This window comes from Cyprinus carpio, chromosome B1 (assembly GCF_018340385.1).
Source record: "Cyprinus carpio isolate SPL01 chromosome B1, ASM1834038v1, whole genome shotgun sequence".
Classification (NCBI taxonomy): Eukaryota; Metazoa; Chordata; class Actinopteri; order Cypriniformes; family Cyprinidae; genus Cyprinus; species Cyprinus carpio.
In genome coordinates this window covers 26,576,673-26,590,257 of record NC_056597.1, presented here as the reverse complement: position 1 = coordinate 26,590,257, position 13,585 = coordinate 26,576,673, and the positions used below count along the sequence as shown (strand labels likewise).

Genomic DNA, 13,585 nt, shown 5'->3' with positions numbered 1-13,585 from the left:
CATACATGCCACATGACCCTTAAGATACCAAGAAGTTTTTCTAACTCTCAGTATAATAAGTCATGGGTTCAATTTCCTGAGAGAGGCTGATAAATATAGAGTGATCTATATAAAGCTAGAAAGCAGTGCAAGTGAATTTGCATAGAAGTGTCTGCTAAATGCAGCAGCAGTGCATTTATAGTCACATTAAACTTTACTGTTGCTGTCTTGTTTTCTGTCAGCATTGAGAAGCAGCATTGAGCTGATGTGACCTATGCTGCACTGAATAAACACATTGTTTTTTTAATCAAGCTAATTTAAATGCTGGCAGCTGGTTAGGTTAAGGTTTGGTTGATTTTCTTTGTCTATCAGTAGACCTCTGCTGGTAGATGATGTAACCACACCCATGACTTTATGCTGAATTTATAGATGGCTTTTTATTATTTATATCACCTTATATTATATTATTATTAATATGTTCTTTTTGTATGGTTAATAAAAAAAAACAACACAAAAAATCAGTTCAATAAAATTTGACATTTATTTGCTGAAAAACACACAGACTTGTATCATTTTGAGAAAAATGTCTCAGAGAATACGTTTTCAATAGAATGTCGTCTTGATTTAATAGTATGTTTCTTTTTCCACCAGCTGAAAAAACAACAAAATAGCACTGGACATTAGAGTTTATCTTAATTCTTAAAGCAAATGAAATACTGTAGGAAATTGTTATTACCTCCTGGATTGGTCGTAGAAGGTTTTTCGAACTTCATCATAGATGAAGATGAGAAGTGAGTATGGGGACGGGCAGTGAAACAACACAATGGACTGCATTAACAAAACACAATGATTTTTTTAATTTTTCATTGTGTCAAATCCCTATGACAGTATAAGTCAGCTAGACAAAAAACAATTTGAATATTGAAGATCCCCAATTACTGTGTGCAAAAGGCCTACAGTTACATCCATTACCTCAGAGGATACATTCTGACCGCAACATCCCTGCCCTGGGAGTTGGACAAGAAAAGTGCCAGAGCAGCTTCCTCAAAAAAGGCAAATATGAGGACTTTGTTTCTGATAGGAAAGAAAGAAAATAACACATTGTGATAAGGCATGTAAGGTGAGCAGCACCTCGAGCTGACAAACTGAACAAACAGTCCACCAAAACGTTTATGGCTTCTTGTTTGGAAGACTTGTTTGCAATCCCTTTGTTACATAACTTCATTCACTGCTGTAGCGATGGAGTTGTTTCAGTTTGTCTATTTGTTTGCCTTTTATTTTTTTTTTTATTTCGGGTCGTACAATGATCACGTTCACCCACTGCACAACCACAATACTGATGAAAAATGCTGTGTGGCAAGTCGGACTCTATAATCTTTCGGCCTCAAAGGTCTGCATCAGACAAGTAAAAACACAAAAACAAAAGTCACATTTAGTTCTATAATATAGGAAGCTTTTTTGTGTTCACATTTGGCTTGCCAAAGGCTTTGAGCACTTCCACATTGTTGACCATAAGCTATCTTCCAGGTCACTGACAGATTCTATCTTACCAACCAACCGAAAGTCCTGGCAGATAAACTGGGCCAGAATCCATTCTCACTCATAACCACGATGTAGGCATAAAGAAACCCTGACAATGCTTGGATTAATACGTAAAAAGGAAAAATCAAGACAGTAAAATGAATTGCTTGCCCATATTCATATATGGCTTATACTAATTGTATAAATGTATAAATCTTTAATAGATGCTTGTGTTAAAAAATTCAGAGCTCTCTTTATAGAGTAAGAATGTAGCTTACCTATTTGACCATATGCCTACTGATAAGCCGCGCTGTTCACCAGCCTGTTCTGTTTGAGCATTTCTGGGTTGTCTCTTCATGATGTCATTTTCCATGGCATTCGCCATAAGCAAAGAGATAGCGGGAATCTGTGGCCAACCAATTAAAACAAGGTTAAAAACCAGATGGATAATTTAAACGGTAATATCTCTATGGTAATAATCGATTTTCTTATCCAGATCAGTGCCCAGGTCAGATGCAGAGAATGGTGGACGGGTGCCCAAGAGGTAGGAGGAATACCAACGAGGACGAACATGAGGAAGGGTGACATCTCAGGGATCTCCTAGTCAGCGTGTAGGCAATGACTTCTTTAAGTTGGTCAAAGGATTAGACGTCCGACGCGGATGAAACATTCAAAAAATATAGTGTCCAAAGTGACCTTGATAGAGTCTAAGGTTCTCAAAATCATGACATACCTCGTCTACTACCACAGTGACAATGGACTCGGCAATAGTTCGTCGTCCAGAAGGATCAGGTCAGCCAGCCTGTGTAGATACATCAGGATCCAGCGATACCCATAGCCCACACCAATATCAGCCTTCTTCAGAGCCGGAGGAAGTCATTGCCAACCATCACCGGTTACAGCTACAATGGCACCCTGATGAGAGAAATTAAAATGCATTAAAATGGTTACTCGATAGAATCAGATAGATAAACTGTCTGACGGTTACCAGTACTAGTGCGCTGACAACCCCCCTTTTTCCCCCACGATAATCAGCTTTTGTTGGTGCGAGAAGTGTCTGGCAAAACACGCATTTCTGTATGGTATTTGAGGGATTCTCATCAAAGTCACTTTCACTCATATTCTTTAGTTCTCCACAATGGACCACACAGGCCTTTGGCATACTCTAGAGATATACTTTGCTATTAGCACACGTCTAGGGGAGCAATTCCACATCTGAAACTGGTTGAGATGATTGGTTTACTTCTTGATTATGACCTCTGAAACAGGAACGTTCACAAACGGGCAGCCAATGTCTCCAACAGTCTCCGTTCGCGACTTCAGAGATGATGCCAACACCCATTGCAAAGCCTTAGAGTAATTGAGGATGGTCTCCAGTGGGGGCAAGCCATGCATAAACCTGTATGGAGACAGGAGTCGTTAATTTTAATTACTTTGAATGAATTACCTTATTTTGGAATTGAATGGTCCAAGTTATTATTATCGAGAATAATTTAAAATGGGGCACAGTATACATTAAAGCCAGTAGATCTTCGATGGATGACAACACCTTGATTCCTGCACTCCTGCACTTGCCCACAGCGTTGGTACAGCTGCACGAGGGAGGATACAATCCTAGCATGACCGCGCCAACAAAACACAGGTTCTCAGTGGGGAAGTTCACTTCTTCAGTATCAAATGCAAAAACCCTCAGGGAAAACTGTCGTCATCAGGGACGGGCAAAAGTGGCAGAAACCTTTGAGAGAGGTCACAGAGATTATTCATGTGCTGTATTTTTACAATTTTTTGTGTTAATTTTCTTCTATAACCATTAAGTTCAATGCTTATCCTGAGGGGAATTTCATAAGGTGGCTTTACCCAGCACTCTTCTCCATAGACCTCCGAGTTCTACGTAAGCATTTTGGAATGAATCTCCCCTTTATTTCATCGGTCAACAGGCTGCTACATTTTCCTTGAATCAAAATAGTAGAGCATGTGATCCAAGCATTCTCTCAGGGGCTCCCTTCATCACCAGCAGGGGCTTAGAATCTGAGAGAATTAGGATTCTTTGTGGATTGAGATGCTTTTAGGAAAAGGCATATTAAAGGCATTTAGGCTGACCAGTTAATCTAAAAACCAATCTCTCAAAGAACACCTCAACAAAAAAACCTGATACTGTGGTGGAGTTGAAAGGGATTTCACAAATCTTTGGGGTAATTTCTCTCTCATTTCAATGATCCTGAACCGCAGCACATCTCAATTACACTTCAACAGGGCAGACTCTGAGGCATTCGCCAGCTGTTTCTCGCTGCAAAAAAGATTTGACCAAAGTTTTTCACTCACAATAACATTACTAAATTAGCTACTGAAGTTGCAAGTCCTTAGTGGAGCTTGTATAAATGTTAGGATAACTAGAGGAGAAACTCACGCTAAGGATTGGGAGATGGCTCTGTTCAGCACTGAAAAAACAGCACCACGATTGCAAGTCCAGCAATACGTGAGAGGGAGGCCCAAGTGCCGAGCTCTTGTCAAAGGAGGCTCCACTCTGGTTCTCTGTGGTGTCTGCTTCATGAATGTGGTTGTCAAAACCACATCGTGAGCGACGGTCATTCGTTCTGGGTTCAAAGTTCCAGTCTTGTCAGAGCAGATGGTGGAAGTCGAGCCAAGAAGTTCTCCACGGCTTCGAGATTCTTCACCAGGCAGTTTCTTCTTCGCCATACGTTTGGCGGTCAGAGTTAGGACACACATACATAAAGCAGACACAAGATAAGTCAATCACTTTTTGGCCCTTGAACATACTAAAATATGACCAGGATTTATTGATTAAAAATGTTGAAACGGTTGACCTTCTAACAACCAAAGTATAAACTAAACAATCACTCTGACTTACAGTTACAGTGGCCAGGGAGACCTTCAGGTACATTAGCGACAATGATACCAATAAGGAAAACAAACAGCTTCCAACCATCCCATATCCGAGAATCGAAGGACACAGGATTAGAAAAGGCCAAGAACCCAGGAAGACTGCTACACCGGAGATGATGTGGAGGAAGGCTGCTCGATCTTCTCTAGCATTGGTGTTTTTCCACCATCCAGACTGGGAGGCAAGTCGATGCAATACGGAACCAATGACAGTACGGTCACCGGTGTGATGGACAACCCCTCTATGGCAGTACTGGGTTTTATTTGATATTCAAGAAATTTAGTTGTTCAGTTTGTTCAGCTATTGTAAAAAGTGCATGCAATGTATCCAATATAATACAGACACTTTCTAGTAACCTTCAACACAAGTTGGTAGAGAAAAACGCAATGTTTCCGTCTCCAATGGGTTCTCATGGGAGAATTCAGGAGTACGAGTCTGGGGCTCAGATTCTCCAGTGAGGGAAGAGGAAGAGTTGTCCCACTGGAAAGGTTCAAATGTAAGTTTCATAAAAAGGCATTGATGGGAAATATCACAATTACATTTCAGAAGTGCTTTAGGTCTTACCTTGCATCCATGTGCAGCGATGATACGAAGATCAGCTGGGCCTCTTGTCTCCACCTTTGACCTCCACAAGGTCACCGGCGACTACCTCATTCGCAAGTGAGATGACCTTTTCTCTCCGTCACGCACGACTAATGCTGCTACACAACAATGAGTACATTCATGCCACGGGAAAGCTACAACTGAACATGAATGATTTAAAAAAGCCGTTACTGTACCTGAGGCACAAGGTTCCTAAAAGATTCCCATGATCTTAGAACTCTTGGATTCTTGATAGTATGAGAACCATCCGTTGACTTATGACAACAAATGCTAGCACAAGTCCCAGGTACAGCTGCAAAACCACAATTAGGGAATTTTAGAGAATGTATGACAATATAGAGTACATAAAAATGAAGACTCTCTCATACATTGTCATTCGCTGGTTCTTCGTTAGACGCAGCCTGAATTCCATATGCTGTGAAACAAAGAAATGCACCAAACCACAGCAGTGTCTGGAATCCCACCAAAGAGTTGTGTGCAGAACTTGACCAATTCTGGAGTTGTTGGAGGTGGGGTCAGGGCATTTAGGTCCCATCACGCTCTAAGATCTCCTTTGCACGGGAAGAAGACAAGCCCTGCCGTACGGTATGAACATTGAGTAATGTGGAGACCAAAATCTTAAAAAACTAGAGGCTACTTAACCAACATTTGTAAATGTCTATACAAAATTATTATGCAAGACAGTAAAGCGTTTTGACTAAACAGGACAGGTATCCCTTAGCTTAACATAAAACATTTCAGTTTTATCAAAAACTCAACTTGTGCTTTTTTTCAAACAAAAGAGTGTTCATTAACTACTGTAGTTTTTGTCTCCTCGTATTTTACATAAAAGGAGGCAAAAACACATAATTTCGTAATACATAAAATGTACTAAAAAATATAACATTTCCAAAACTCTCACTAAACCTCCGCTCACCTTATTAAAGTCAGTACCGTACTTGCGAGAAAGTTCATCCAATTGTCAGCTTGTGGTCGTCTACAAAAGAGCAAAACAGCTTCAATCTCAGTCAGCAGAGAAAATCTATAAATCACATTTTTGAATTCACATGTGCAGAAAATAATCAAGTAATGTAGTCGAGAAAGTATTGAACTTTTCTTGGTAGTTATAGTTTCAGATCATACCAGATATGTTACGTGTAATGTATATATTAATTTCTCACCAGCTCCACTTCTTTCTTCAATTCGTTCACATCCTTCTCTTTTTTTTACCCTTTTTGTGCTTTTTGCTTTCATCCTCAGAAGTTGCCGTCAATGTGTACTTATCATTCCCCGTCTATAAAACATAATGTATATATGATAGAAAAGTTAACACCATACCTGATTGGAACAGAGCCAAAGATGAAATCAACACAACAAAATGGAACATCAGCAGAATAAAACAATCCAGCAACAGGGACCAGGGATCACTGCGGAAAGCACCAAGCATGAGTTTCCCATGCTGGCTTACTGTATGCTGGTTTGGTGCTAGTCTGTGGCGCTGATCAACCAGCATAGTCTGGTAAAGCTTGTTGACCAAAAGAAGCTTTGCTAGTTAACTATTTAAGCATCCAGTTTGGGCCCAACCAGCTCACCGCCATCCAAAACACAACATATGCCACAAGATATGTTCAAGATAACAGCAGTCCACTCACCGCCAAGCCCCATCGTCCCAGTTTATTTCAACCCAAAAATCTGTGGTTTTGGATTTTCAGAAGTCCAGTCTCTGGAGACACAAGTGCAAGTGTGTCCAATCCAAGTTCACATAATTTATATTCTGTCAACTCACCTGTGTTTTGGGGGAGGAGATCTGACAAATTTTGGGAGGGGTTTAGCAACTGGTCATCCTTAACCTTTTATTTTAACCTTTCAATTTATTAACCTTCATCCATACAGGAAAGTCATTTTGGTGACATCGATGAGAAGGACTCGGTTTGATGTTGCCAACAGCAATTTACCCACTATTATATTTATATATACTACTACTATTGTTTACTACTACTATATATATATAGATATTATATATGATATATATATATATATTATATATATATATATATATATATATATATATATATAGGTTATGAGTTTACTTATTTATTAAGCTAAATAAGTCAGTTTTTACACTTTAAATTTTAAATTTAAATTGAACTCTACATTCCTTTTGTGCAAAAAGTCTAGGCATGTGCACTTAATTCATAGTAAACAATGTGAAACAGTGTGTTCACGCCTGAACAGAAGGACAGGAAAGTTGCCAAAGCAGTTCAAACAAACAGACCAAAAAGTACAGCTTGGTTTCTAAGAAATAAAGAGGATAAAATAATGATAACGTTCATTTTCCGCCATTGTGGCCTGTGGGGCGGTTGGAGGTGGAATGAGGAGTCATGGGCTGGAACTGAGCAACAGCTCACTCTGATAAATATCAGTCCAATGGTTTATGACTGCTTTGAAGCCGAAACATTTGTTTACATACTTCACTCCTTGCTGTAAGCCATAGGTGATCAAGTCAGCACTCACAGAGCACACAAGAGCAACAGATCAAATGTCTGAATTATTGTCGTTCATGTATTTATTTTGTGTCTGTTATCTAATTTTATGTATGACTTTTATGTTCCCTGTTAACCAGACTAGCATGGCTGAGCACCAGCATATTCTGAATGATGGTGTGCTGGTGCTTTCTCAACCAGGTTAAACCAGCGAAGAACCAGAAAGATCATTCTGTGACCAGCATTACCAGCACCAGTATGTCCGTTCTGGTCCATAAGCAAGACCAGGACTAAACCACCATAAACCAGCTTGGACCCGCATAGAACTTCATGCTGGTGTGAGGTCTGGTATTGACTGTTGTCCACTTGTTTATTTCATGACTGCGTCAGCTGTGCTTTTTGTCATCTGTAAGAATCTGTGGATTCAGATTGATTCTACATGTGGGCAGAATCAAGTGCTATAATTTTGTGGATTTGTGCTTTGGTATTTGGTCTTTTGTGTGTGTTTTTTGTTAAACCATTTTTTGTCTGTTATCAGTCAACAGAGCTCTCAAGGCCTCATGTCCATCACAATGCCTCAGACGTTTTAGTCCACACTCAGGCCTACAGATTTAAGAAGTGTAGGTGGAACAGTGTTTTTATGTTACTAATCCAAAATTATTTTGGGTGAATCATGTGATTACATTTAACAAGAATATATTTTTTGCTAATGAGAGCAAAAATGGCTGAAATGGCAAAATGAGCAGCCAAAAAATGATAATGAGACAAATATTTTTTCACAACATTTTTTTTTTTTTCTTGTTTTTTTTTTTCTTTTACAAATGATAATTTTATCTTCATATGTAGTCGTAATATAAAACTACTTTTAATTTAAAAATAAATAAATAGCATCATTATGTAACAGAAATCTGCCATCAAAGGAAAAAAAGCATAAAAATAATAAACTATATCATTTACACACTTGAACAATGATTCACAAAATTTCACATCTGGTCAGTTTAGGGCTGTTGAAATTGTATAACAAACTTTAACAGTGCAATGCAAACAGTCTGAAAGCTGGTCATATTAATAATGTTTTTAATATTTCATCTGTTTAGCAGGAGTCCACTTCTGTAAGTTGGTTTTGCAGCTCAGTAAATGCTCCTTTTGGACTGAACAGCAAGTTCTGAAAGTTACAGTATGTTTACATTGTACATCAAAGTCTAGCTTTCAATATAGAAGAAAAAAAAATCATCATAATATGACACCTTTCAATCTACTCTTAACCTTTGACCCACTCTGTCCTGTGGGTCACATTTCAAAGCCAGTTCTGCTTTTTTATGCTTGTCCTCATTAATGCAGCCATATTTAGTTTTTTTGTTTCTAATAAAAGTCACTTATTAACCTCATATCATCAAATATAGGTTTAGAGTAGCAGCATAACCTGTTTCCAGAATCAGTCCAGCATTACAGTGAAGCAGGCGTTTGGTGATTTAACAGAACAAGCACTCTTGTAATACTCAGAATTCCACTGAAAAAAGAAAGTTTTTTCTTTACGTTGAAAAGAACATGTACAGTAGGCCTCTCCTTTTCCTCTCAAAATGTAACAGCAATCAATGAACACATGATATGATGAACAAATAGCTAATAACAGAGTACTGAGGAATACTGAGAGAGACATAGAGGAGATTTCAACAGTTACATTAGGATTTCTCAAAAGCAAGACAAATCAAAGACAATCTTAGTGGGTTCGACATTTAGGTTATTTCAATATAACTTTCTTATCTATTCAGATTTTTATTTTATTTTTTATTGGTGCTTAAATAGCTTCTTTATTGGAAATCTATGCTATACATTAATAACTTTTAAGATTCACGGAACCATCTCAATGCACAAAAGTTCTTCAGATTATTAAATGTTCTTCACTCTTAAAAAAAATAAATAAATAAAATTATTTAAAGAACAGTTGTCTGAAAGGGTCTTTTTGGAGAGAAAAAATAAATAAAAGTTTCTCTAAAGCATAGCTGCAAAAATTGCTTTTGAAGCATTTATTTTTAAAGAGAGTGTAGTGAAGATAAAAAACGGACCGTGAGTCAGTGAACAGCTAGAATCTGATGAAGACTGCTGCACACACTGTCACTTTAAAAAGCAAGATGTCTGAGTATCCCCATCCTATAAAAAACCTAAGTAACAGAATTTCCGTGAGAAGAACGCAGAAACGTATGACATCATCAGATCAACATTCTGAAGAATAAAAAGGTGTTGTCACTGCTGTTATGACAACATGAAACCTCAAAAGAACCTGTTTGGAAAACAATTATGAAAATTTTAATAAGTAAAGGGCTCAGTTCCTAGTGGGACTACAGCAACATTTCATTTAAAAGTTTGCAGAATTATACATTAGCAATTTCTTTTTGTATATTTTTTTAAAATAGATCAGATTTTTCTCACATGTGCGGTTTACTGTAAGACTGCTTGTGTTTCAAGTTCTTATGTCTTGCATGTTTTACAGATGCTATGAATAGCCAGAGGTCACAGCTCTGAAACGAGTTTGATGAAGCCGCATGCTGTCTGATCTGTCTCTGAAAATCTCCCAAGATTTCTCAGAATATCTGCCAGAGTTTGTTCTGAAACAGAGTTTGTTCTGAGAAGTTCTGAGAAAGGCGAGTTCTAATCCAATTTGTGTTCACAATCATATATATATTGAAGAAAAAAACTTTATTTTTTTTATTTAATAAAAATATTTAAATCTGGAAATATTTTCAAATGGAAAATAAAAATAGGCCACGTACAAATTATGGCAAGGCAACTTTGATATCAAGTCACATTATTTATTTATTTTTCTTAGTTGTTTTACTTATATTTGTTTATTTATTTAGATATAGCACACAAACTAAAAGATTACTTATTTATTTGACATCATAATGTTTTTCATCCTAAACTTGGTTTTAATCCTGCTTGCTCTTAAAGTTCAGGGTGACCGGTGTGGAGGTCAAAGCAGATTTTGAATGACTAATTTGATTGACAGATGCAAGAACAGAGCAAGGGACAAAACAACCCGGATGATCCATGTCTGACTGTTTTTTGTTCTGGATACAGAACAAGGTCAAAGGTCAGAGATTTTCCGCTTAAAAAAAAAGACTTAAAAACTACACCCACGGCAGACAGAAGGACTTTGTACACAGAAAGTGCATTATGAAGATTCCCAGCTAAAATCATCGTCGATCCAGAAAACAATGAAATGTTGTGGCACTGATACGCAAAATGTCAAATAAGCTGTTGATGCAACAGAAAAAAAAACTAAACATCTTCTGAAGAAAATATTGAAAGGAATTGAAGAAGAGATACTGAGAAATTTCTTTCCAGACCAAATTGACTGTTTTTAGTTTCAAAAAAATTGAAAACCATTTCTCGATGCTTAGAGAGGACTAATAGTTATTAGAAGTATAGTTTACAATAAACAGTAGAGAACTGGCCACTTTTTAAAGGACTTGAACAAACACTGCCCTGTGTGTTACTGGTGGAGCAGACACAGTAAGAGACACATACTGAGAATCTTCTAGACTTTCTCTCATCCGTATCAATGTCCTGCAGATGTGAGGAAGAACAGGACTGGACTCGAGTCACATTACAGCTGCAAACATCCCCAACACACTCTGGATTGATGTGCACTGGAGCTGTTTGTTTGTGGTGCAATGCTTTCCCTCTCCACTGGGTGGCGTGTTGGTACGGAAGCCTGAGAGGCCATGCATTTGTGTTTCTACATTTTCTTGCGAGCTCAGCATAAAAACTTTTTGCTCAGAATTTCTAACTAAAAAAAAAAAAACAAATAAATATTAAAAAAGGGTACATGCATACTGCAGCTTTATATAGTGTTCATACATAGCATATAAAGCTGCATTATGCGTGTACATTTTTTTTCTTATGCCAAAATTGTAAGATTGTGAGATTGTAAAGAAAACATGCTATGCTGAGCTCACAAGAAAATTTAGAATATATATCCTGAAGGAACCCTTTATAAATATTTTAAACTTTTGTTTACTTTTGGACTAAGAAATACAAAATACACACATAGCATTTTGTCAAGATCACAAAAAAAAAATAACATAATACAATTAATAAAAAAGAATTTATGATTATAAAAAATGCATGAACTCTTTCATAGCACATAAATGTAGTCATATATAGTCACTTTCAAGAGCACACATATGATAATACATTTGATAAAAAATTATCTACACACATTATGTTACCTTTGCAGTTTGCACCAAGAAATATAAAACCACATAGTTGCACAATAGTCAGTATTCAAAACTCATATATGCATGTAAAAAAATTTGCATAAAATAATGAAATTAATATTCACAAATTACAGACATATATCATAAATCGTATTATATTATTATAAACAAATATCAATGCAGGCAATGAGACAGCAGAAAATGATCAGACCTCATGAAATTCATTAAGTAGAGCTCATTATTCACCTGATCTGAAGCCGAAAGCTCTTATTCATTAGGTCGCAGTTGAAACCTGGCAGAATCTCTGGGATGGGGATGTGAAGAGTGAGGTACTTGAGTGCAGTTGGTGATATTAATGCACCAAAAGCTGGTTTGCTTGTGCCCAATGCTATAAAACTCACTAAAGTGAAGAAGCCAATAGCCTAATGGCTCAGCTCAGCCTGGAGGAAAACCAATGGAAAGAACAGTCACATTACCAAAAAAAATATATGCGTGATGGTAGTGTTTGAGCCTGAATGTCTGTAACACAAAAAAATAAATAAAATCCTTACAGTTAAACAGTAATTTGTGTGTATGAAACTGTTTTGAGACCAAAACAATTCAAATTCCAAAACAATCATACAATATATGAAGCTTCGTAATTATCTTGAAGATCTTCATCGAAGCGACAGATGGCGCTGTTTCCTTGCGGTTGATTTTTTTTAAAGTGTGTTTTCATTTCTCGCCACTAGATGGTGCTGAAGCGCTTTGTACTCAGAACTGAGAGCTGGAGGACAAAATTGATGCAGGTTCATCCACTGAAATCCATCAATTCATTAGTTTTACTGAAGAATAACTGCATTGTGTTGCTTCAGTCCCATGACTGGCTCTAAATTAAAGGCTTATGCAACCAACAAATAACTTTTGGTTTATTATTATAGTCAGGTCAGGGCACCTGGATAAACAGGCATTGAAAATGACAGTAGATCTCATGTCAAACAGAGCAAGGATTAAAACTCTGTGTTTTTAGTTAATACACAGCTGAATATTGGCTATGGAACACTTGTCGGGTTCATTTGTATTTCTGTTTTGTGTGTCAGCATGTTCAACCATCTGCTGTTTTATTATTTCTGTTGTACAGGAGCTCTATCTGTTCGGCTAAATAATGGCAGCAGTATTTCCATCGTGTGTCATGTGACTGTTAGATTAGCTCAATCGCTGCTAGAATGTCAGATTACAGGCATTGTTCTTCTGAACGCTGATTTTATAAAAATAAGCCAGACAAGCGTCCTCCTTGTGCTGTTGATAAAGAGCATTTATGGTGCGTAAATGGCTGTTGGCATTATGGACTACATTTGGAGCTTGAGAATCATATTATTTTAAAAAAGAAGAAATAAACATGACTAATAACAGCTTTTGTATCAAAGTGACTGTATAGAGGAGATTTTTATTGACCCTAAAAACAGCGAAAAATAGAAAAAGTTATTTTTTTTTGTTTCATTACCTTTTAACACTTTGAAATTATACATGAAAGCATAATGAATATATCTGAAGTTTTTTTTTTTTTTTTTTTTGTTGTTTTTTTTTTTGGTTGGGCAGTAAAATTTTGATATATTATTACAATTCTAAATAGCTGTTTTCTATGTGAATGTATTTTAAAATATAATTTATTTCTATGATCGAGCTGTATTTTCAGCATCATTACTCCAGTCTTCAGTGTCACATGATCTTCAGAAATCATTCTAATATGATTTGATGCTTGATAAATATCTCTGACTACTATCAATGTTGAAAAACCAGTTGTGCTGTTTAATATTTTTGTGGATATCATGATACATTTTATTTTTCAGGATTCTTTGATGAATAGAAAGTTCAAATACAACTGAAACAAATCTTTTGTAACATTATAAATGTCTTTA

The 13,585-nt window shown here is 36.8% G+C and overlaps 2 pseudogenes; both read right to left on the bottom strand.

The window, feature by feature from the left end:
• The window catches only part of LOC122134569, a 36,684-nt pseudogene extending 30,035 nt beyond the window's left edge, over nucleotides 1-6,649 (bottom strand).
• A 959-nt stretch (nucleotides 6,650-7,608) lies between these two features.
• LOC122135778 overlaps nucleotides 7,609-13,585 on the bottom strand; it is a 33,467-nt pseudogene continuing 27,490 nt past the window's right edge.